At 43.5% G+C, this 24,599-nt stretch overlaps 1 long non-coding RNA gene across 2 annotated transcripts in view; it reads right to left on the bottom strand.

Moving 5' to 3' along the window:
- Window positions 1–248: 248 nt before the first annotated feature.
- The window catches only part of LOC106971613 (uncharacterized), a 72,324-nt gene continuing 47,973 nt past the window's right edge, over window positions 249–24,599 (bottom strand). The window contains exons 2-5 of one of the 2 annotated variants that reach the window (XR_008298011.1): window positions 16,024–16,096; window positions 4,730–10,354; window positions 786–980; window positions 249–526 (exon numbers count right to left, since the gene is read on the bottom strand). This is a non-coding gene — a long non-coding RNA (uncharacterized LOC106971613). Of the gene's footprint in view, window positions 527–785; window positions 2,556–4,729; window positions 10,355–16,023; window positions 16,097–24,599 lie in introns of those variants that run through there. The other variant, XR_003420985.2, reaches the window with a different exon arrangement.

The raw sequence follows: 24,599 nt of genomic DNA on the forward strand, positions 1-24,599 counted from the left end.
ATTCCATCTCAGTGGAAAGTGACAGTTTCAGACTTGAGCCAATAACATTTTATTTTCAGAGCTGTGCACGACGCCCCCTTATCCAGGGATCTGCTTTTGCCTTCATCCCTGAGAGGAGTTCAGGCACGGACCATTCCACACCGACAGTCTCCCTTTCCCCCCTTCCCTTGGCCAGTTATTAACCTGTTTTTCTAAAGACCCTGGAGCAGAATAAATGCCTAGAGAGAGCATTCAGAAACAGCACCTAGTTGTAAATAAGCATGGCAAGTTTATTGTCCTTCTAGAGGCAACCACAGTCAAACACTGTCAATCTCTGCCTCACAATCCTGGGTCTCCACTCAGGAGCCTTTATTCACAACCTCCCCCCCACCCCGAAAACATTTTCTTTCTGTTGTTTCTTTCTTGTGACTCTGCAACTCTGTGTCGTTACTGAAAGAAAGTGATGTGATTCATTTCTGATCCATGAAAGCAAACATCCCATCCTGTTCAGTTTGTCTTCTTGGAAGCCTCCACAAATACCTCCTTGCTAGAAAACAAAAATGTAAAACTTGTATCCATTTCTGTTCCAGAATGAAAGACACAGGAAACTTTTATGAGTCTGGAGCTAAGGCCTGAGCTTCACAAATTAAGAAGGTATTTAAGAGAGCTTCAATGAGAACATTAAGACTAGGAAACCTGAGGGGAAAGAGTTAAAAGAACCAGCAGGGATTGGGAACAGCAGCATCCAACAGCTGCCTGGATGGCAAGTGGGACTGGACTTAGGGTGACCGACTGTCCCAGTTTACCTGGAATGAGGGGGTTCCTGGGATGTGGGACTTTCAATTTTTTAATCCAGGAAGTTCTGGGAATACCGGGACAAATTTGCCACCCTGACTGGAGCTCTCTTTCCTAATCAGAAGCTACCCCCACTGTTGTGCCGCAAAGAGCCAGGTTCTGCTCTGGAAAGGTAGGAGGGGGCAACGATGATCCCAGGCCAGGAACTGGAAGGGAAAGAACAAAGCCAGAGGCAGAGACTGTCATTTAGACTTCCAGGTTCAGTGTGCTAAGTAAGGGATGTTTGGGATAAGAAAGGGGCGGTGGTGGGGCGCGTGGGTGGCTCAGTCAATTGAGCCTCCCACTCTAGATTTTGACTCGGATCATGGTCTCACGGTTTGTGAGTCTGAGCTCTGCATTGGGCTCCATACTGCCAGTGGGATTCTCTCTCTCTTCCTCCCTCTGCCCCTCCCCAGTGCTCTCTCTCTCTCTGTGTGTCTCTCTCTGTCTCTCTCTCTCTCAAAGTAAATAAACAAACTTAAAAAATTAAACAACACAAAAAAGGTGCAGTGATGAGAGTGAACAATCCTGTTAATGGCTCAAAAGCACCGGGCAGAACTCTACCCTGTAAGAAAAGGATCACTCAATTAGGTAAAATGAACAGATTCCACCCGAGCTTTTAAACTCCCTTCCACTCAGCCTTCCAAGAGTCCTTGTGAGTTAGGGGTAGTCTGGGGCTCTAGCCAAATCCCAGGGCTCCGCTCCTGTTCCTCCCACACGCTGTGGACCCTCCCTCTCCATCCATCCCCAGAGGCTGTGCATTCGTTATTCAAAGCTCCCTTTCTTGTGCTCACAGGCCCTCTGCACCCCACACGGCTGGAAGCCAGGAGCACAACCCAGCTGGGCCCCCCTGCACTGAAGGAACTGGAGAGGCAGTTAATATCATCAATAATATGGAGTCTCCTCCTTGGTCACTTCTCTCTTCAAGAAAAACAATATCAAAAAGTCAGAAATAAAGCAAAGTAGATACATGACCCCTATTGTCAAGCCTACCTTGGGGTCCTTTGACTTTCTAGTCAAACTTCGTTTGACTTGCTATTTAGTCTTGAGTCAATATTTTATGACTCTCCAAGGTTAGCTATTAATTTGTTGAAAATCATTAAGGTACAAATGGTTTTTATCCAATAGTGATACAAATGATTGTTTTCCTATAGAGAGAAAAGTGGCATTTGTTTGATAGAAACTATAATTCTAAAGGTTATGGTTTTATTGCCTTGAAAAAAATAACTAGTTTGTTTCTAACTTAGTGAACTTATTCCATATTTTTCTTGTACTTCCATATATACGTTATCTTGTACATCTTATACACCTGGTTCCTTATTAATGAATTAAGATAAAACTGTGAAGGGCACCTGGGTGGCTCAGTCAGTTGGGCATCTGACTTCAACTCAGGTCATGATCTCGTGGTTCATGGGTTTGGGCCATGCATTGGGCTCTGTGCTGGCAGCTCAGAGCCTGGAGCCTGATTTGGATTCTCTGTCTCCTTCTCTCTCTGCCCCTCCCCCACTTGTGCTCTGTCTCTCTCTCTCTCTCAAAAATAGATAAACATTTAAAAAAAAACATTATGTAGGTATTTATCCAAGGGACACAGGTATGCTGTTTCGAAGGGACACGTGCACCCCCATGTTTATAGCAGCACTATCAACAGTAGCCAAAGTATGGAAAGAGCCCAAACGTCCATCACTGGATGAATGGATAAAGAAGATGTTGTGTGTGTGTGTGTATATATATATATATACACACACACACACACACACACACACACGCACACACACAAAATGGTGTATTACTTGGCAATGAAAAAGAATGAAATCTTGCCATTTGCAACTACGTGGATGGAACCGGAGGGTATTATGCTAAGCGAAATTAGAGAAAGATAAATATCATATGACTTCACTCATATGAGGACTTTAGGAGACAAAACAGATGAACATAAGGGAAGGGAAGCAAAAATAATATAAAAATAGGGAGGGGGACAAAACGTAAGAGACTCTTGAATATGAAGAACAAACAAAGGGTTGCTGGAGGGATGGTGGGAGGGGGGATGGGCTAAATGGGTAAGGGGTACTAAGCAATCTACTGAAATCATTGTTGCGCTATATGCTAATTTGTATGTAAATTAAAAAAATAAAATTAAAAAAAAGAACATGCATAGCAATGAATTTCTTTGAGAAAGTGCTACCAAAATTACAAGCTGACAGGCTAATCATGGTGGCTTAAAGCACAAGTTCTATTTTCTGTTTTCATCTTTTTTTTTTTTTTTTTTTTAGCATGTCTTGTTTTAAGCAATATGGTTCTTAGGTAATTTGACTGAAAGGCTTTCCTTTCCAACATAAAACTAGAAGAGGAAGTTCAAATTAAAAATTATTTCCTTTCTTTGAAAAAGAAAAAAAAGCATCACCATATCACTTGGACACAGCAATTCCACTTCTAGAAGTTTATCCTAATAAAATATGTGCCAAAATGTAAAATAAATAAATAAATAAATAAATAAATAAATACACATTAAAAAAACATTATGTACTCATAATGTATTTTTATGGGAATTATGGTTTTTTTTAAGCATTTTAATAATTATGCCCTGGGAAGTTCTCCCCACAGCACCTCTATTTTTGGTTCTCCTTGGACCCACAAAAATACAGTCTTAAGTCATGAGTCCTCTTCATCTTTCTGTTCTTCAATCACTGATGACACCCTGGGCCTCCCTCAGGGTTGCGGTAAGGGGCACCTTGAGGTTAAAAAAAAAAATTTTTTTAAAGGAATTATTCAGTTGCAGAGTTATAGATAATAGGAAAATCAGGATGCTAAGATGTCCAGCAATGGAAAATAAAAAATTGTGGTACATCAACATTAAATATTATGCAGCTATTAAGTATAATCATTGTCAAGACTATTGCAGCAACATGGAAAATGCTGAGGTGAGCTTGTGAGAAGACAGTATTTAAGATAGGAACTGGAAGTTAAGACAAACATGAAAATATCTGTGAGGAGGTGCTCATAGGAAGATTTCTCATCCCCCCCCAAATTTTATGTAAGATGTTTTTTGTCCTTTCAATGAAAAAAAATTTTTTTAAGAAAATTTAAAACCCAAGCAACCAGGACATCATTATTATGTGATATTATTGATGTCATTAACACCAACATGGTCATAAAACTATCATTTGGAGATTTCACTGAATAACTCTCCTGAAATCTCCCCAAACTTGCCCATTCTACCACTCTTTCACCTCTGAATGCTTAGGAGCTCAAAGGTCACTTTCAACTCAATCATGCTGTGTGACCAATTCTGGTCACACAGCATGATTGAGTTGAAAGTGACCTTAGAGGCAAAGCTCTAAGGAAAGGCAAAGCTCTAAGAATTAGAGCTTGGTGGGTAGGAATTGGAGAGGTGAGCTTCCAAAGGTTTATGAAAACAAATGAGACCTCAACTCTCAGCCTCACGGACAGGGATGTTAGCAGCTCTGCCCACAGACTCTCAGGTCCCCTTTGGGGGCAGTCATGTTCCAGCCCCATATCTACGCTTACGGCACTGTTCTTGGTGCCCAAAACTCTACCCAACTCACCCAAATTTGATTTTGGGTCAGAGCTGCTGAACATGCACCCTCTAGACCCCAAACTGGGACCCAGGACCAATATCCCTTTTGCCCACCCTGCCTTCCCACAGCTTGGAACATCTATGCCTGGCCACGGAAAGCCCTTCCTGACCATAGATGTGGCATCTGGTTGTCCTTCTGAGGACAGACGTTTCCCTCCCCACCCTCTTGGAGAAAACCACAAAAACAAGACAGGAGCCAGCTGTATTCCAAGGGGAATATTTTCACCCTACTCCCACTTCATTAAGCTCTTTGGCCCAGGACACAGGCAATGGGACATTTATGAGGCTTCCCAGAGGTACCCATGCAACAGGCCCAACTACCTGCCAGCTCCGACCTCACTTGAAGTTGCTTTTGGTTCTCCGGCAGCTGATGTTTTAAAGCTGGCTCATCTTCTAAGTGCATGTATTTACAAACAGACTGTACTGATGTTCCTTAAAAAACTCCCTCCTTCTGAGTCCTTGACTCAGTCTGTGTTCATTGAGTCAGAGTCATATTTTGTTTGATATGTTGGTGCAATCTTAGCTGTTTTTCAAGCACAGATCCCAAGCATCAGCTTCTGATGGGCAGGGACATAGTTTACATTTCTTGATAGCCCAGGAGCGAACACAGAGCCCTACAAAGAATAAATATCTCTTGGAAAATTGGAAACCACTCAAATGTTCATCAATAGGGAATGGATAAACCAATTATGGTTTCTTTATACAACAAAATGTTATTCAGCTATAGAAAGATGCACTGACACATGCAACAACATGGACAAATCTCAAAAGCATGACATTGAGCAAAAGAAACACACACAAAAGAGCATATATGGTATGATTCCATTTCCATGAAACTCTGGAACCAGCAATGCTACTCTGTGATAGAGGTCTATTATAGACTGAATGTTTGTGTGTCCCCCCCCCCCCCCAAATTCCTGTGTTGAAGCCTTAATTCCCAGTGTGGCTATATTTGGAGATGGGGCCTCTAAGAAAGAAATCAAGGTTAAATGAGGCTGTAATGGAGAGGCCCTGATCCAATTAGATTAGTGTCTTTCTTTCTTTTTGTTTTTAATGTTTATTTATTTTTGAGAGAGACAGAGTGTTAGCGGGGAAAGAGCAGAGAGAGAGGGAGACACAGAATCTGAAACAGGCTCCAGGCTCTGAGCTGTCAGCACAGAGCCTGACATGGAGCCAGAATCCACAGACCACGAGATCATGACCTGAGCTGAAGTCGGATGCCCAACCGACTGAGCCACCCAGGCGCCCCAAGATTAGTGTCTTTTTAAGAAGGGAAACCACAGTGCTCACATACATACAAAGAACAGGTCATGTGAGGACACAGTGGGAAGGTGGCAATCTACAAACCAGGAAGAGGGCTCTCACCAGGAACTGAATTGGCCAGAACCTTGATCTTGGACTTGGAGGCTCCAGAACTGTGAGAAAATTAATTTATGTTGTTTAAGCCACCCAGTCTATTGTATTTTATTACGGCAGCCCTATGACAAGATGAAAATAGTGGTTACCTCTGGGGTAGTTGGTATTGACTGGAAAAGGACACAAGGGAATTTTCTAGGGTGAAGGAAATGTACATCTTGATAGGGTGGTGGTCACATGGATACTTACATATGTATATGCAAAAAAGCATCGAGCTATACACTTAAGATATGTGTATTTTACTACATGTAGATTGTAACTCAATAAAGAAATGAAAAAAAATTGGTAAGAACGGTTATCCCTTCACTATAACTCACACCCTCTAACTGATCAACTTGGGATATAGGTTTATCAAACACCCACTATGGGCAGATTCTTGCAGTAACCACAGATATTTAATGACAGAGAGGGGGAAAGGGAGCTTGGGCCCTAGATCTCAGGGAGTTTTTTCAACTCCAAAAGCAATATCTGGAAGTCCTCAAGTCACAGCCACTGTGGCAAGTTGTACCAAATGCTAACAGCTCATTAAGAGACTTTTGACACTCTGGAAGTCACATTAATTCCTTCATGCTTCTACTGAGGCAGCTGTTGCCTGCTCCCTTCAAGAACCAGGCAGACCCCTGATCTGTTCATCTGCTGGAAAATACCACCAGGAAAAACAAAAGAGAAATGGGAAAGCTGGTGTAGAAAGTCTTGGTGAGATATTAAACTGTGAAATTCAGACCTCAAACACTCCCTCTACTCAAGCAAAAGAATCTGCAAAAGTATTTACGCCCACATTTCAGCAGTTGACTTTTCTGTAGAGTACAGTATTAATGGAGTTGTTAGCAACTTGGGGCAAAAATGAGAAATTCTTCCCCAGGTTGTTCCCACTCCTTTCTTTCCAGAACTTTGGCCATGCCAATGAAACGCAGTGAGATACCACTGAAGAAGCATTGTAAACGAGGGGCAAGATTGACATATTGCCTCCCAGGGAGAAATGTGCCATTTCCTTTCCAGGCTCTCTGCAATTACAAAAAAAAAAAAAAGTTGTTTTCGTAAAGTCACTGACATTCTAGAAAATGTGTTCCACCGCTTGTCCCTTCTATGCTCTTAAGAGAACATCGTTGGTTGATCACAGCACTGTTAATCATGGAGTCCAGTTTCAGAGGTAGAGACGTGCTTGAGCCAAATGGTGCTGGCTCATGACAGCCAGTTGTTAAATGTTAGGAATCTTGCTAGCTGGTTGCTAAACATGCTCATTATTAAAAATTAAATTATATAAATTTATACTTACATGAACATTAAAAAAAAGGTAATGGGGTGCTCAAAATTCATCACTTCCTAATTATTTGACTACATTTTATTATTATTATCTATGTACCTAAGGTTACTTACATATATGGTGTCTGGAAACACTATACAATGATGTGCTGTAAAACAGTCTCAGGAACCGGCCCTGAGGTAAAATCTCTGCCATTTTATTGTCAGTCTTGTCCATAATGGCGCCCCTGGTGAAAGCCGCAGAAGGCAATTTGTTGGGGTAGAATGAAAGTGGAAGGGTTGCCTTTGGGCTGGGGTGGCAGGCAGGGTGGGCTAAATAATTTGCAGGACCCAGTGTAAAATGAAAATATGGGGTGGTTTGCTCAAAAATTATTAAAGATTTCAAAACGGCAACAGCAGAACATTAAACTAAGCATGGGCCCTTGTGATCACAGCGCCCCTTGTGAATGCCCACAAAACCAACTCTGGTAGCAGGTCACCGTTTGCCTGTGAGAATCTTGTATTATCTGAGTGTTTGTAATGCAGGGGCTGCCCACTTGATTTTCAAGGATAAAGTTTCCAGGCAAAAGTCTTGAAAGCCCATGCCCTAACTTTGGAGGAGAGCCATGGTCCTGGAGAGGCCAATAGAATAGATCTCAGGGTTTGAGGAGGTTCCACTTCCCTGAAGCCCCAAAGGTTCCAGAGCCCTGGGCCCCTACTGGAATCTGGAGTGGACACAGAGATGTCCCAGGGAGATAGGGACAGAGGTGAAGGCAGAGAACATTGCCCTTGGCAGTCCCTCTAGAAAGGAGGTCACAGCTGAGCAGATAAACACCCACAGGAAGCCCCAGCCCTGCTCTGCCTCAGAACAAGTCCCAAGTGTCTCAGGTCTGACTCTTCCTCTTTGGCCAAGTCACCCCTTTCTACTCTCTGATGCTGCCTTGAGAAGAAGCCAAACCAACAGAATGACCAACTTATCCCTGGGATTTCCTAGTTTTAGCAATGAAAGCCCCATGGCTTGGGAAACTTAGAACTGAGATGGTTGGTCACTCTACAAACCAATGTCACAGCAGGAGGCCCCATTCTGAAAAGGCTTAAGTCCTTCCTGTGGGCAGACGTCTTCCAAGACTAACTGGCTAAGTTCCAATAATTCGATGCAACAGATCAACTCCTGGTTTACTATCTCCAGGTACATTTTCCCTCATTGCTCACCAGGATCTTCCATCATTCACAGCCAGATATAGCAAGGGCATCCTACTAACTACGGCTATGATCGATGATTGGTAGCAGCTACCCTGGGTTTTTCCCACCTGAAACAACCCCACCCACTCCCTGGGCAGTGGTCCTCATCTCTGGATACACGTGAGAATCCCCTGGGGGACTGGGTTTCAATGTTGTTCAAAGCTCCCAGTCATTCTGATGTGCAGCCAGAGTTAAGATTCACTGCCCTAAGGACCTGAAACACTGGGCGCTCGAATGTCTCTATGTCCAAAATACAGTTTTCTGAGGAAAACCTTGCTTCTATCCATGGTCCACTCCAGCCCACCTCCCTGTGAGTGTGGAGTGGATCTCCACAGGCATAAGTCCCAGTGTGAACCATAACAATTTTTTTCAAACTAAAGAGAATATAACCCTTATATTACATTTTCTTGATTGTCAAAACATTTGATACTACTCGTAACTGACCAACATGCACATTTTTTTCTCTAGGTACGTGCCGTTTAAAGATTAAAACCCTGAAAAAAAAATAATAAAGATTAAAATCCTGGATCCCAGGTTTCATAGACAATGACCAGGGGAATCTATTGATTATACGGTTGGAATGTTCTTATTCTATGAATATTGTGATTCTGATGACTAGTCATATTTCCTTCTTTACATTGACTGCTAGGAAGATCGGAGTGGCTCACTTTAGCAATTGCATAGACTTCATGATCTACGCATCATATGCTAATTTTACTTCTGGTTTCATCTTACTCCCTAAGCTGACTTTCCCTTTGACCCAGCGTCCTTAGCTATTTATTCTGTTCAATAAAATTGAATGTACACACAAGCTGCCACAAACCCTTTCAGAAGAAAGTCCTAAAATACAAACAAATAAAATGCAGATGGTAATTGCTATTTTTAGGAAGAAGCAGAGCATAAAAATGTTGTACAGACTCTACAAAGCAGTTCATGCTGATTCTTGTGATGCAAAGCTTCCAATTTTTAATCCAAAGCTACCTTTTCAGGATGCATGCTTTCCCCCACAACTCATACAGAAAAAGGACTGATGCCCAAATACCCAATCCAAGAAATGTCCTTTGGCCTTTCTCTGACATTGTCTTCTGGTCTCTCCAAGAGGCCCAGTAAGGAGCAGAGGATTGCCTTCAAAGCACACTTATCTTCCCCAATCAAGGACACAATTATGTAGATTGGTTACAAGCTCAACTATGCACTTTGTGAGAGTGATTTCACTGCTGGGTTGGAGAGCTACCACAGTCAGTTCTTCTAATTAATTTATTTGATTTATTTACAGAGTTGTGAGAGAGTCTTAAAATCAATATGCAAATATAATTTAAAATGCAGACCAATATTTTGAGCCAAGAGCATGGGCATTTTTAATGGGAATGCAGGGTAGTTTTATGCCTGAAGCTATGGCTCTTTGTGGCTGGTGACTTGGTTCTCCATGGGGTTGTATTTGCAGATGCTAGGAATTTGGTTTCCAAGAACTCTCTTGTTCGGAAAGCAGGGACGCTGTGTGGGTTGTTTAAGATTTATTCACTTTCCTCCAGCTGCATGACAATTCAGAGGTTCTATATAAATGGCTCAAGTAAAATCTCCATTTTATAATGCATGTCCAGTTTCCATCAGAGAACGTTAGCAGTGAGAATTCTCTGGGAACATCTCATCCTTTCCTTCTGTGAATATATGGAAGCATTTCCAGGACTACATAGACAATGAGTTGCAGAATTTGGACTGGGATCCAATGTCCACCACACTTGTGAGCAACCCCAGATGAGGTGCATAAACTTCAATTCTACCCTCTAAGACAATCTCTCAGAAATTTCTTCCAGACTTACCTCCAACTTACTCAGTATACTCACAATGTCCTTATTTAAGAATTGCAGGGGCGCCTGGGTGGCTCAGTCGGTTAAGCGTCCGACTTCAACTCAGGTCATGATCTCGCGGTCCGTAAGTTCGAGCCCCGCGTCGGGCTCTGGGCTGATGGCTCAGAGCCTGGAGCCTGCTTCGGATTCTGTGTCTCCCTCTCTCTCTGCCCCTCCCCCGTTCATGCTCTGTCTCTCTCTGTCTCAAAAATAAATAAACAAAAAATTAAAAAAAATAAAAAAAGAATTGCAGAATTACCTGGGGGGGGGGGGTCTATGCCCCAAACTGTCTAGATACATAGCCTTCTGAACATGAGTCCTACTGGAAGGCTCCAGCAGGCCATGAGAGTTCTCTGTTCAGGGAACCAGCCCTGCCTCCTCTCTAAAGTCAGGGAGGGCCTACATTTCTGCCTGCTCCACTCTTGCTGATTGGCAAACCGCTGTTGTCAAGAGTCATCTCCAGCCTATACACTTTCTCTCAAGGATCATCTCATGTTTGTAAAGAGATCACAAAAGATTTTCAAAAGCCTCCTTTAGAGACAGTCCCACTCTTGTGAATTGGGACACTGTGCAAAGGACATCCAAGGAGCAAATCCCAGTCCCCCATCTTGGGGACCATTGACCTCTTTATCTTCCTATACCTGAATGTCCTATAGCACCCGCCCTTCCCCTTCCAAGTGCTGCACAGTGTAAGGAGAGTTGGATGCTGAACCAGAAGCCCAGCATCTGGATCATGTCAGACCTTTGCATATCAGACTATATGTATTTTCTAGTCTTTCCCTAGGGACTAAGATTGGGTTGCTCACAAATTCATCTCCTCTCTATCCTTTTGGATTTTACACTGTCAATGTTCACAGATTAGCTATTTCCAATGCCTTCCCATCTCAAATGGCAGATAAAAGTGGAAGAACTCAGGTTCAGCCAAACTGTGGAGAAATCACGAGCTGTGGACATGTGACCCATTGTTTGGGTGTCCAAGATTGTAGTAACGCTGGCTAGGGTTTCACACATCTACCCTGCTGTGTCCAGCTCTGATCCGGTCTACGGAAGGGAGGCAGAAGCTTTAAAAAATGAAGATAAACAATGAGGTCACAGGCCAGAACAGCCAAGTCCTCCTGGACTCAGCCACAAAACAAAACAAAACAAAACACAGAAAAAAACAAAACCACAACAGTCTTTAGATCACTATGAGTCAAAGAATCATGTCTGGTAGGGTCAACTAGGCTGGGACACACCAGTTGGGAGAGTAATGGCTAAGAGTAATGGCTTAGAATTGAAGAATATATATGTATTTCCTGGTGATTCTGCCCTTCTGGTTGACCACTGACCCCTGACTGAATAGGTACTCTGCCATTCCCCACAACCAGTGACCTCTCCCTCCCTCTGTGTTGCAGAAAATGCCAGATGGTGGCTAATTTCCTAGTCTCTGCTTCCACAAATACTGCCATTGCAAGCTCCTTCTGACAATCTCTGTTCTGTGTGCAGGTGGAAGGTTGGGCAGGCAGCCCTGTCTCAGCTATGGAGTGGGTTGACTGGCTGTGCAGACTAGCAGATGCCAGACAAATAGCCCAGTAGGCTCAGCTATTTTTTCACGAGAAGAAAAATGCCAGCACAGTGACAAGAAATCATGGAGAACTCCACCAGCCATGACAAATGGTTGTCCTTGGACATCTGATAAACCTCGAGGCAGGAGGGAGGTGAGCTCACTAGACAGACACAGAGGTGCCTTGCCACGCGCACATCAGGGCAGACTTCTCAGCATCTCTTGACTGTCCCGGGATGCCTGAGATTGTACATGAGATAAAGATACATTTTCCTGGGCTCATACCCAACAGGTGGAGTTTTGCACATCTTCCATCAGAGAGGTTGCAAATTGGCAGTCTGTGGGCTGAAGTTGGCCTGCCAACATGTTTTCTTTGGCCTTAACGGTGTATTTTAAAATGTTTGAATTCGTTGCCAACTTTTACTAATTGGGGATTTCACATTTTTAAAAATATGAATTTCCCACTTTTCTTGAAAGATCAGGAGATTTGAAAAGGATAGGCCTATTTTTCCTGCATGGCAAAAATTGGCTGTACTGAGCGACAGCTGTTCTCGTCCAACCAGGATAGGAACTTGCCAGCTCCTGCAGTCCCACCTGGCCTATTTCTCTTGCTTTTGTGACCTGCCTGACTTCTGGAGGCATCTGAGTTTATATCCCCGGCCATCCTGTCTGTTACAGATCCCCCTCTCCCACTATAGTAGAAACCCAGGCTGAATGTCAATTGTCAGGCTCTGTACCCCTTTGCCTGAGGTTTTTCTTTGGTAGCTACTCCCGCTACTCCCTAGAAGGTCATAAACTGCCCCTTCCCAACAGTCTCCAACTGATGGGAGTTGGTGCATGCAAACCCCAGCTTCCTCCCCCTGTTTGGGATTATTCTGAGCCACATGTTGTACCCTGGGTCCCAGAGGTCCCCAAGGATATTAAGCTCTAGTTACGCACTGTGGTAACTGTGGGATGACATACCCTTTAAAGGCTACCTGACTTTTCCTGTCTCTCTTCTCTCCCCACCAGTGTTTTTCCTTTCCTTTCCTTTCCTTTCCTTTCCTTTCCTTTCCTTTCCTTTCCTTTCCTTTCCTTTCCTTTCCTTTCCTTTCCTTTTCTTATCTCACCTGAATAAATTAAGTGTACAGTTTATCATACAATAATGAGCATTTGTAGTAGCTATGCTTTATGCTGTTGTCATGAACACAGAAGTAGCGAATACTGAATCATTGCTTCTGGGGGTTGGGTTCCTAGGCTTTTGGTCACAATGTTTTCACCAACCAATCAATATATAACCTTGTTTTTTGTGTTTATGTTCAAAGATATGTTATTCAATATATACTACTGATTCATAAACATTAAACTCGTCACTAACGGCACTATAACTCATGACTGAACAAAGCTTATTTAATACATATTTTCTCCATGAAGCACACTACAGCCTTCTTGGGCTTAGGAACACTCGACAGCACTTAAGTAATAGGCTTGGGGGCACCAATGAAAAGCACAAAAATGGGGAAAATGTGGCACAAAATAGAACGTGAAAAAGGATACTTGGTTACAATATAGGAGCTGAAACAAGAAGGCAGAGTGTTACCATGTTTGACTTCAGCTGGCAGTGGACATATCAGGTGACCCCATCTTTTTTGTCACACTCTGCATGTCCACAAGTGAATGTGAAAGTGCCACGGACGTTGATTTTGAGGCTACAAATATTATAGTAAGGAGGCAAATTCACAAATATCTGTGAATAATGAATAATCAGCTATACCCCAGAGTCAGCTTCTGGGGGACCCCAAATAAAGACAGCACCACAGAAACGCTTTCTTCCTCAAATAACTCAGTAGCAACTAAAAACACTGGGAGAAATATTACACTATGGTTTTCAGGGATTGGCCAACAGGCAGCACAGGATCCCCAAGAGAGGGGACCAAACAAGGTGAGTCCTAAGATTTCCTCGGAGTATTGCCTAGAGACTGTTTCCAGGTTGCACTGCAGGAAAGAGGAACCCAGGTGGAACCCGGGGGTAGCCGTGAGTTGAAGAGATGGAGCTGGGGGACCAAGGAGGCCAAGCTGGTTGGAATTTACAAGGCGAAGTACTGGAGAGTCAAGAGCTGTGTGCAAAGAGAGCTTCAGAGGTTTGCAAGGATCTGTGAGTCTTCATATGAGCTCTGATCAGGACATGTGTGAGAGGAAACATGAGGAAGAAGGGAAGAGAGGGAAGAATCCTCAGAGCTTACAGAGGGTGGGGAATATTAGTGTTTCCACCAGCCAGAGTGGAAAACCTTGTAATTCCGGGGGCATCAGGCAGAGAACTCAAAAGGGTCTTGCTTCGGTAGTGGGGAGAAATTGGCCCTCATCTAAAGACTGCTCGGAGGCCAAGCTGTTTCCGAGTAAGTGTACTACCTTCCAGAGCAATGCTCAATAATACAGAAATACAAAAATATCCAACAACCAAGAAGATAAAATTCACAGCGTCTGGCATTAAAGAAAAAATTACTAGGCACGCAAAGAACCAGTAAATTATGACCCGTAGTGAGGAGAAATATTAATAGAAACAGACCAAGAAATGACACAGATAGTATTAGTAGACAAGAACATGGAAACCATTGTCATAAATGCATATTCCCAACATTTGAAAGTGGAGGACAGATTGAGCCTCTTAGGTAGAGACATGGAAGATATAAAAAAAGATCCAAAGAGAACTGCTAGTGATAAAATTAGAATGTTTGAGATGAAAAATGAAAAAATACACTGGATGGGGTTCATAGAAAATTAGATGCTACAGAAGGAAAGATTATTTCACTTGAAGACAGAGCGACAGAAACTAGAAATAGGAAATCAAATTCAGAGAGTAAAAAAAGAGTAAGAGAAGTCAGAGGCTTTGTTAGAGGGTGGCTTCAAATTGCAGGTCATTTAGGCCCATCCCTGGAACCCGGTGGTATGCGGGCACTTGTGGTCCTTGGGAGGAGACACAATGGGGAAGCTGGACCAGGGGCCAACTTTCCCAAATACCCTGTCAAGGAGAAGGCACAGACAAGCCTCCTGCCATGCTTGGCTTAAGTTGGCTTCCAACGCTCCCTAGATTTCTTCCTTCAGGCCTTACAGATTCAGTGGGGAGCTGCCTACTATATACTTTTAAGGGATGTTCTTCCCAGGAAATGGAAGGAATGGCTGTGGAATTTTCTGTCTCTCCAGTTCCTTTCCTTATTTTTGCCCTCCCAAAAACATAGGAACCTTTCGTTTTAAGTCTGTCCACTCATTAATCAGAAAGGATAGGTGACAAGAACAACAAAATGAAGATGAGAGAAATGTCCTAAATACCATCCTAAGTTTTCACAGATCTTGCTTCTACTGGATGGTAAAATATAAAAATGGCAGTGGGTTTGCTCTTTTCAATGGACATCTCTGATGCTAATAATATACACTGAGTAAAGGCTGAGGCCATGCAGAAATGGATATTCAAACACTAGTAAGATACCAGCTAACTTTCTTTTGATTATGAAATATCTCAAACATATTGAAAATCATGTAATAGACACTCACGTATTTACATTCCGACTTTTTAAAAAGTTGATTTGTGCTCATACGGGCCTCAGATCTTTGGTTTTAATGAATATTTGAAGTTATGGAACAGCTACATCCCCCTCCCCTACTCTATTCCACTTTTTCCTCCATTTCCAGTAGTGCTCATCTCCTAGAAGTGTTTTAGTTTTTAGTAATTTTTATGTTTACCACATGTGCTTAATATGTGGTATTATTTTGGTTATTTCAAAAATGCACACAGGTATTACACTGTCCCATTACAACGCAAGTTTTCACGCGACATTATGTTTTACAGATTTGTGTGTGTTGATGTAGTTCATGTAGTTTTTGTTCACTCATTCTAACTGCTTGTATGGAACTTCATTATGTGACATTCTGTGGACATTTGGGTTATTTCCTATCTTCTGTCATTACAGTGCTTCAGTGAATATCCTTGTACGTGTGTGTGTGTGTGTGTGTGTGTGTGTGTGTGTGTGAACATGCACAAAAGATCTTCCCAGAAGTGCGAATGCTGGGCTGTCCAGTGTGTGCATCCTTGACATTACTGGATATTGCCTAAATGCTCCTCAAAGACACCAGCTTACACAGCCGCCAGTAATGTGAACCGTCCCTTTCCTCCCCATCCTTGACTGAATTAGTATCACCAGGCTTTAAAACTTTTACCAGTCTGTATCTGGACTCGCTGTTCTGTTCCATTGATCTGTTTCTCATTCATTTGCCAATACCACACTATTTAATTATTATAGCTTTATAAATTTAGATATCTAGGGAGAGACATCCTTGTTCTTCATACTTACCCATTCTTGGTTCTTTACCCTTCTGTAGGAATTGTAGGACGGCTTGTGAAGATCTATGGAAGCTCAATTAGGACTGTGAAAAAAACGAGAGTGAATTTATAGATGAATTTGAGAAGAATTCACATCTTTATGATATTGAGTCTTGTCACCCAGGATCACGCTGTTTCTCTGCAGGTTTGCTTTTATTCCTTTGATAAAATTTATATCTTGCCCACAAATTTTGTGAGACTTATTACTAGGTACCTTAGAGTTTTTGTTGCTCAGATACCATTTCTCACTTATCAGGTAGGCTAAGATTAAAAAGGTTAATAACATCCTATACAGGTAATACCATGGGGAAACAGACATTTTTATCTTTTATTATTGCAAGTGTAAATTAATTCAACCTCTTTGGAGTATAATTTGTAGTAGCTTTAAAGTTTTTAATGCACATTTTATTTGACCCAGAAATTCCACTTGCAAGAATTCATAAATAATATTTAGCACACATATGTGAGATGTTGTGTGTGTAAGGATACGGAAGGCAGGATTATTATAAAAGCAAAAATTGGTAACAACCTATATGTGTATTGGTACAAGACCGGTTAAATTAACCACTGAATAGTTTACCCAGTCAGTGAAATACTATATGGCTGTTAAATAAAATGAGGCAGCTTTATAATGTCCAAGATTTTTTTTTTTCTTCTTCCTGCTTGCTTTAGGTTTAGTTGGCTGTTCGTTTTGCAGAATCCTAAAGTAGTAGGTTAGGTTATTGATTTGAAATTTTTCTTCTCTTTTTCTTTTAATTTTGTTAATGTTTATTTATTTTTGAGAGACAGAAAGAGACAGAGTGCAAGTGGGAAAGGGGCAGAGAGAGAGGGAAACAGAATCCGAAGCAGACTCCAGGCTCCTAGCTCTCAGCACAGAGCCCGATGTGGGGCTCGAACTCACGGACCCTGAGATCATGATCTGAGCTGAAGTCGGAAACTTAACCGACTGAGCCACCCAGGTGCCCCTCTTCTCTTTTAATATAGGCAATTACAGCTATAAATTCCCCTCTATGTAGCTTTAGCTACATCCCATAAGTGTTGGTATGTTTTATCTTCATTTTCATTTATTTTAAGTTATTTTCTAAGTTCTCATACGATTTCCTATTTGACCCATTGGGTGTTAAGGAGTACATTGTTCAATTTCCCATATTTGTAAATTTCTAAATTTCTTTCTGCTATTGATTGTAATTGGTTGGAGAATATATTTTGTACGATTTCAATACTTTTAAATTTATTGAGGCTCGTTTTATGGTTTACCATGTGTTCTATTGTGGAGAATGTTCCATGTGCACTTGAGAAGAGTGTGGGCTTTGTGACTGATGAGTAAAGAACAGAGCCACCTCTTAAAATTCCTTTCATCTCTTCTCCTACTGTTGTTTTCTGTAGTTATTTTTGGGCATCTCATCCTCCAAACTTGACATCTGTCACTCTCATGCCCCGTCCGTTGGGCTTTCTTCATGTTTTCCCTTTTCTCCTGTCTCACCTCTTTATTCGACGGATCGACTGAGCCTCTTTCATGGTGGATCCCCCTCCTCCGCCCCTTTCTCCTCTTTATTCTCCACTTTTCCCATCATTCAGATTCTCCCAGACCAAACGAGAACCTGAGAACCGACCAACACGAGAATCCATTTCTCTTCCCCATGCCTCTCTAGTTCAGTGTCTCTCTATCCATTTTCCTAAAACTGCAGCACAAAAAGTCCAGGAACTGGGTTGATAAGGAGAAAGCTCTCCATATGATCAGAATTCTCCATGTGGTTAAAATGAGCTGATGAAGACAAAAATTTTCCTTCTAAACCCACCTTCCATGGATCAAGACCCAGTGGGAGGGTCATGGCAGGATCAGCTTCCTCCCTCAAGGTCACCTGCTGAAGCTCCTTCTTAGTTCTGTCTATATGTCACAGAACCGAAGGCAGGGCTTTGAGAGTGACAGCCTCAAAGTTGGAACCAGTTTGGCTTTAATTCATTATTGACACACTACTAAAAAGCCCTTTTGAAATTACAGCACCAGCAGGTGCCAAGCATGCACCTTTCTAAGATCTTACAGCCTGTGGATGGGTGGAGAGATAATTGCACTTTCGTTGTTCATCAACAGGCCTGGAGAAACGTCAGGCCTTTACATTTTATTTTGTTTTCTTCATATTTACCCAAATATTTGTACACATCTCTATGATTACTCCCAGCAAAGTCTGTGGCTGTAATTGCTTGTGGACCTCTCTTACTGACCATATCTTATTCATTTTTTTATCCTTCATGCCAAGCACCTTGCCTGGCACATAATGAATATTCAGTAATGTTTTCAGAATGAATGGAGGCAACATCATAATAAATACACCCAGTAGGGTTTCACAGTGCTTTTCCAAAAGAGTAATTATAAGTATTGCAAACCTCATATATTGGTCACTTGACCCATCTCTCTCTGAAATCCACATCGAGCCCGGTGCAATTATTCTTCCAAGTACTCTCAAAAGTTTAGCAGCATCTTTAATCCCTTCAGCCCCAGTTCAAGTCAGTGTAATTATCTGCCAAGTCTATCCCACATGTATTCTACAAATGCATAGGCACGCCCGCAGACGCACGCACACACACACACACACACACACACACACACAAGCTACACATTTTCAAATTTGAGTATTGAGGGTGGTGCATTCACCCTGCTTTTTACACCAGGACAGAAAGTAGACCTTTGCTTTCAGAATTAGAGGAATAACGAAAGACAGAGACACGTTGTTCTCCTAGATCTCAGGCCTTCAAAGCACCTGGAGCTCAAATGGTGGGATAACTGGTGCATTTGCTCTCCATAATTTCTTCTGTGCCCTAGGCCTTTCCCCATTCTGGCAAGTGGCACCTTGGGGAGAAGAGGATGGCACTGAAGAATGTTGCTTGCAAAGAATTAAATGTTTGGCTTTGGAGGTCTAATAGACTAAATAGGGACAGAAACCCAGAAAATGGAAGAACACCTGAAGAGTATCAACAGTGCCTCCCTGTTCTGTACAAGAGCCAAAGGTCCCCAAAGTACAGTCTGCTGAGAGTAGATTGTGGCATCAGTAGCGACTGATTTCACCCAGAGAGGGCTCACGTGGCAGGTCTGAGGGTGGTTACGAGAATCTTGGTCCCCATTCAGAAGGACAGGAGAGTCATCGGCAGCTGAAAAGATGGAAAAAATAAGAAGAGACTCTTCTGGAGCGTTCTCACAACATGAAGCCAAAATGCACACCAACTGAATTTGTATGGAGTCACTTGCCTGGTACATTGCTGCTGGGAGCTGGCAGGAGCTGTCTGAAGTCTTGTTTCTGGGCTCAGCACGATGTTGATTTGGGTCATGGCCATTGCCCAAGTCTAGGCTTCCCCAGGCAGGCAGAGTCAGTGCTGCCACGCCCCCACCTATCCGGATGGATCCACAGGGGATAAGCTTAGTGTTTGTGATCTCCCTCCCTGTCTGCCCCTGGCTGGTATCACTGAGCAGCCTGCCGAGCAGCAGGGGGAATTTTCTGAATACTTAGGAGAACAGTTGTTGCCTTAAAAGAAATGCATAATCATGACCTGAAAACAAAATAACGGGATCTTTTTTAAAAACTTTTTTTAGTGGAATTGGGTGATTAGAATGAATTCCAAAGGACTGTTAGGGTCACTGGGATTAGTTACTCTAATTAGTATATCTAAACTAAAAAATCAGTTGTTTTTTTTTTTTAAGACAGTCTGACTTTACAATATCAGGCATGGCCTTTACCCTTCAACATATTTTTCCAGGCATAATATAGAATATGCTGAAGAATGTTTCACTCTTTTTGTTTTTTTTAATTTTTTTTTTCAACGTTTATTTCTATTTTTGGGACAGAGAGAGACAGAGCATGAACGGGGGAGGGGCAGAGAGAGAGGGAGACACAGAATCGGAAGCAGGCTCCAGGCTCCGAGCCATCAGCCCAGAGCCCGACGCGGGGCTCGAACTCATGGACCGCGAGATCGTGACCTGGCTGAAGTCGGACGCTTAACCAACTGCACCACCCAGGCGCCCCTGTTTCACTCTTTTAAGGACTTCAGATCTAATAAAGTGCTGATTACATAGGTATCCATTTTATTGCACAGACTTCAGATCAGGAAATGTGTCATAGTTAGACTTACATAAAATGAACAGAAATAATCTTGCAGAATACTATAGGAAGTTGTTTCTTTCAGCAATTACTTTCCTCTACAACCAGGAAGAAAAGAAATAAAGTCTTTATGCTGGTTGGCATCTCTTTCTTAGTTTGGATTCCACTAAAAGAACTTGGATGTAGGTAGTTTATGGGGGGAGAGAAACAGGAAGTCCAAGCAAGGGGATGGTGAGAATGAGACAAAGAAGGGAGAACATGGACAAAAGGCGTATTGATAAGCAGACTGCCATTGGGGACAACTGGGACCTCAATCCTGCTAGGAATTCTCTAATGAATTGTGGAAGTCGTATCTCAGAATAGTTTCTCTGAGCTTATTCAGTATTATCCACCAATTTCCTTTCCTTAATGACGGAAATTGCTCTGGTAGTTAAATCCCTAACTTTCCTGCCTCACTCTGCATGAAGGGTGAGCAAGCTCCCTGATGTTGGAGAGACTCTCAGATGGGCAGGGAGATGTGGGCACTGTGGTAAGCTCTCTGCACGAACAGCTAGTGTCCATCTGCAGCTGTGGTTGAACTCAGAGCAAGGCCAAGTGGGTCTAGTGGGTCTAGTGTAGTCAATGAACCATGGCTGCTAAAATCTCTTGGGGAATTAAAAATAAAATTATATATATATATATATATATATATGTGTGTGTGTGTATATATATATATATATATATATATATATATATATGTTTTGTTTGTTTGTTTTAATCCACTAAGCCAGGAGAGGAAATATTGAAGGGAAAGCAAAGAGACCTTGGATCCTGATAGGTTCCTGAAAAGTGCCCTAAGCCCCTCCTCTAAGCCAATTCTCAAGGCAGAAAGTACATGCGGAGGTAAATGGCAGAAGCCCCAGATAGAGAGGACCAGTGTCCCCATGCTCAGGTACCGTCCGGGGTGATGGTAATTTCCCAGAATCCTCTTCGACCAGCACAGAGCAGGAGCGGGAGAGCAGGAGAAAATTCTTACATAGGTTTAGGCTGGTGGGTGTGAGGCAGTCTCAGAGAGTTCCCCGGGCCCCCCAAAAAGAGTGGTGTGGCTGGGCCTTGGGAAGACTGTGACCCAAGGAAGCCTTGTGCTTGGAGAATAAGTGGATTCAGCAGAACCTCTGTAGGGAAGTTTCTAGAAGCCAGATGGGAACGGGGCCCTTTCAGGGGACTCTGGCATAGATAAATGACAATGATGAGGACAGGCGTGCTCCCTCTCAATGCCTGGGCCCTGTGTAGCACCCACAACCTAGACCCTGCCCTGGGGAGAGGAAGGGGATGAAAAAAACGTGAACTTTCTGAGACTGGTTTATGTGTAAAGGCTGGATGGGTGTTTTTATTTTTGTTGTAAATAAACTCATGAACCCACACCGAGGAGAATGTGTCCTTGCACATCTGAGTCTGTGACCTGGGATTTGTACACACAAAACTGAGCTCCCTTACTTCCCCTTCATGCCCAAGAAGCTTATGTCCCAGGCCAGGGAGAAAGAGAGAAGCAACCTGAGTTTGGATTTCTTCTTTGTCATGTTAAGGGAGATGTATTCTTTATTTTTAAAAATTTTTAATTTGAATTGAAGTAGAATGACACAATATTATATTCGTTTTAGGTAAATAGCATAGTGCTTTGACAATTATATACATTGAGGAAGAAACTTTTTTTTTTGAGAGAGAGCAAGCAAGCGGGGGTGGGGGGGCAGCGAGGGAGGGAGACAGAATCCCAAGCTGAGAGCGCAGAGCCTGACATGGGGCTCGAACTCACACCGTGAGATCATGACCTGAGCCGAAGTCAAGAGTTGGATGCTTAACTGACCAAGCTTCCCAGGTGCCCTGAGGGAGACACATTCTTTGTGAGAGAACTCTCCATCCTTAGCTGACATCAGAAGCATCTGGAAGGCTTGTTAAAACACAGATGCCTGGGCCCACCCACATCAACTCTAGCTCAGTGTGTCTGAGAAGGGCCTAAGAGGGGTCTATATTCTTGGTCACTCTTGCGTTTGAAGATGACCCTGCTGGTGGTGGTTGGGCACAGAGGGGTGGCTTACAGGCATCAAGGATGCCGCTCCTCCCTTGAGGTAGCCCTGTGTAAACCTGCTCTCTGTCAGTGCTTGTCATGGTGGCATTGACACACAGCCTAACCACTGGTGATGCTCTTTTCCAGTACCATCCATGCACAAGGAAAGCCAAGCCAAATGGGTTACAGCAGAGAACCAGGAGTGCGGTGGGGTTGGCCACCTCAGGCCCGGTTCTGTGAGGTGGTCTGAGGGAAGGGGGGAGGTGGGGCTGGCATGGCATCCCACTTCTTTTCTCCCCTCTCTTAGGCTGAACATTGGGACCCGTCCCAGGCTGTCACCTTATTCTCAACGAGGCGTTCAGTGTACATCAGGTCTCACCTTCAAGAGCCATGAACTTGACACGTGTTGCTGAGCGGGCACCGTGCTGCTTGTGGGAGAGATGAAGATGGAGGGACCGGTAACAGGGGGGCCAAAAAAAGCAAACAGCCATCACCATGTGTCATAACGAAGTAAAGCAGAGGACGCACCTTGGGGAACTATCTTCTCATCCTGTTTCTTGCTCTTCTCTTCACCTCAGGTTCAGATGGGAATCTGAATGGTGACCAGACATACCCCTGGTGATGACATCTTGAATCACCTGGGCCAGGTCCCCTGTTACAAGGCACAGTGTTTATTTACTAGCAGATGCCCACTGTGAATCTCTCAGTCTCTGACTTGTTCAGGCACTCTAACCTGCTACGAAACTGAACTGAAAGCTCAACTTTTTTCTAGGCAAATAGCAGTCTTTTCTACAGTAAAGGCGCTGTGTCCTATGAGAAAAGCCAGGGAGAGGGAGAGCTAAGGGAAGGAAAAGGTGGGCGGGCAAAAGGAACTATATTAGTTTCCGGGGCTGGTATAGCAAAGCATTGCAGACCGGGTGGTGCTTAAACGACAGACATCCATTTTCTCACAGTCTGGAGGCTGAAGTCGGAAACCAAGGTGTCAGAGACTTGGTTCTCTCTGGGGCTGTGAGGGGGGACCCTGTCCCATGCCCCTCCCCCAGCTGCTGGTGGCTCGCCGGCAATCTTTGGCGTCCCTCGGTGCATCACTCTGATCTCTGCCTTCCTCTTCACATCTTCACCCTGTGTGCGCCTCTGTCCAAACCTCTCCTTGCATAAGGACATCAGTATTGGTGAATTGGGGTTCACCTTCATGACCTCATCGTACTTGATCATCTGCAAAGACCCTGTTTCCAAATAAGGTCGTATTCCCAGGTACCCATGTATAGGACTTCAACCTCTTTTGAGGGGACACAGTTCAACCCGTAATAGGAATACAGGTGAGAAAGAGAAGAGAGAGAGAGAGAGATAATGGGGGACAGGGGCTATGGGACTGTGTCCAGTCCTTCCTCCTCTAATTAGACCTGGACAGGGGCAGGGTAGCCCCTGAGGCTCTGGGAAGTGACAGAAGGGATGTCCCTAAGGGAAGTCCCATTTCTTTCTCTCTTTTTTTTAAGTTTATTTATTTATTATTTCAATTTTTAATGTTTTATTTTACTTATTTTTGAGAGACAGAGCATAAGCAGGGGAAGGGCAGAGAGAGAGAGGGAGACACAGAATCCGAAGCAGGCTCCAGGCTCTGAGCTGTCAGCACAGAGCCTGACATAGGGCTTGAACCTGTGAACCGTGAGATCATGAGCTGAGCCGAAGTCGGACACTCAACCAACAGAACCACCCAGGCATCCCTATTTATTATTTTAGTAATCACCACACCCAGTGGGGGCTCGAACACATGACCCCCAGATCAAGAGTTACATGCTTTTCCGACCAAGCCAACCAGGCTGAGAGGAATAAGGTGGAGACTAAAAGGACTTTATGTTGTGTTTGGAGGTCCATGGCTTGCTTGCTTTTGTTTTGAGTGGAAGACACAGAGAAGAAAATTCCAGCTGCATGAAGACAGAAGCTAAGTGCCAGGGTTGTAGACTGAAGATGCATGGCTGATATCTGGGTGCTAAAGGGGGTTCCAGCTGGTATAAGCAGCAAAGTAACACCCCTGTGAGCCAGGGGCTGGGATGGGCCAGGAAGGCCTGCTGCTCCCTCTACTTGGGGTGGCTCTGTCCACGGGGGGGATGTACATGGGAATTTTATTTCCTTCTGGGCAGACTGAAAGTATCACCCCATGATTATGGGCTGTGTGGAACCCTTTTAGGGCTGATCCATATCCCGGAGTCTCAGAGGACACACAGACCTCACTTGAGTTGAATCAGAATAGCTATAGCATCGTCCCTATGTTCATTCGACAAATATTTATTAAGTGCTTACGCTCTGCCAGATACAGGTGCAGTCTCTGGGGAAACAGCGGTGAACAAACTGATAGAACAGCTCTCCTTGTGGAGCCCACCTCTTATGGAGGTGGGATGGGGGCACAGACAA

Source organism: Acinonyx jubatus, chromosome C2 (assembly GCF_027475565.1).
Source record: "Acinonyx jubatus isolate Ajub_Pintada_27869175 chromosome C2, VMU_Ajub_asm_v1.0, whole genome shotgun sequence".
In the NCBI taxonomy this organism is placed as follows: domain Eukaryota; kingdom Metazoa; phylum Chordata; class Mammalia; order Carnivora; family Felidae; genus Acinonyx; species Acinonyx jubatus.